At 54.0% G+C, this 1,274-nt stretch overlaps 1 long non-coding RNA gene across 1 annotated transcript; it reads left to right on the forward strand.

The window, feature by feature from the left end:
* Positions 1-819, forward strand: LOC119325853. Its single transcript, XR_005157728.1, has 2 exons — positions 1-348; positions 494-819. It is a non-coding gene; the product is annotated as an uncharacterized LOC119325853 (long non-coding RNA).
* The last annotated feature ends 455 nt before the right edge of the window (positions 820-1,274 follow it).

The raw sequence follows: 1,274 nt of genomic DNA on the forward strand, positions 1-1,274 counted from the left end.
CCCGTCGCTTTGAGAAGGACGCCATGGCGTGCCGGACGCCGAGAGGTGCGAACCGCCGCCGGGCCGAAGGCCGTGGACGTCGCGTTGCTGGAGGGCATTGTGGCTGCGACCGCCGAAGAGCGCTTCGCCGGATGGCTGAGATCGCCGCATCTGAAGGCAGCGCCGGCCGCATCGGGCTGCAGAGTTGGATTGGCCTCTGCCTCGCGCAGAGAAGATGCAGTTTTGGGTATTAATTTTCATCTTCTTGTCTCAACACTTCCTCTCATCTCGCCTTGATCTCTATGTTTGCAGATTTTCTGTTCGGAGTGATGTCGTTCTCGCCTCTCGGAAGAAGCGTGCCTTTTTCTGGTACAAAGCAATTCGCATGAGTGCATACATGTACATAGAAAATGATCAATTGATTGATTACGGGATGTTAAGATGAGTAAATTCTTGATTTATTTCTCTTATCGGACGCGGAATTGCTTTGAGCGTTCGGTGCTGCGTCCTGCAGCCGACGGCCGGTAGCAGCGCTACGAGCGCTCGGGAGGGTGAAGCCGCGCAGGGCCGGGAGCCGTCGCACGCTGGGAGTCACCGGACCGGTGGGGAGCCCTATGCAGAAGGTTCCATTGGATGGCGCCACTGCGTCGTGCACAAAGAGCACCACTTCGATCCTAAAAGTCGCGTTCTTCTCGCCATTGTTGAAGCGGTTGCCGCTGATGGGATTACACATCACCGTTCTCTTTTTTCTCTATTTGGAATGCTTGCTGATTCAGGGAAAATACAATTGGTCAATGAATCAGTGATGCTAATCATAAATAGACAATCATGTTGGCTTTCTCCCGATGGATTTCTTGTATGCATGCATCGTAGATGCATGTTCGTCTTTTCCATGGATGGTGTGCTAGAGCCGCCCGATTGCCAGGACCAGGTTGCGTGCCGACTGAGAGCCGCGGCATGGCAAAGGGCCCGCTGGGGTTGTCTTGTTCGCCTCGGTTGCCATGAGGGCAAGCACGCCATGCTGAAGGCTGCATCGCCGCCGTAGTTGGTGCCGAGGACGCTGCCGTGCGACGGAGACCGACGCCGTGGGCCGCTGTCGCTCCGCCGCTGGGTGTGCAAGTCCGGTGCCACTGCCTCCGTTGCCAGAGATAATTGGCCTCTGTTCTTCTCTGTCTTAGCCTATCTCTCTAATGAAGAGCAAAGTGCATGATAACGTGTTTTGAGTGAAAAGTAAAGAACAAGAAAGATGAATGAAAGATGATCCATTAGTCTTTATTGATGATAGAAGTGGGGTA

The sequence above is a fragment of the Triticum dicoccoides genome, chromosome 6B (assembly GCF_002162155.2).
Source record: "Triticum dicoccoides isolate Atlit2015 ecotype Zavitan chromosome 6B, WEW_v2.0, whole genome shotgun sequence".
NCBI classification, from domain to species: Eukaryota; Viridiplantae; Streptophyta; class Magnoliopsida; order Poales; family Poaceae; genus Triticum; species Triticum dicoccoides.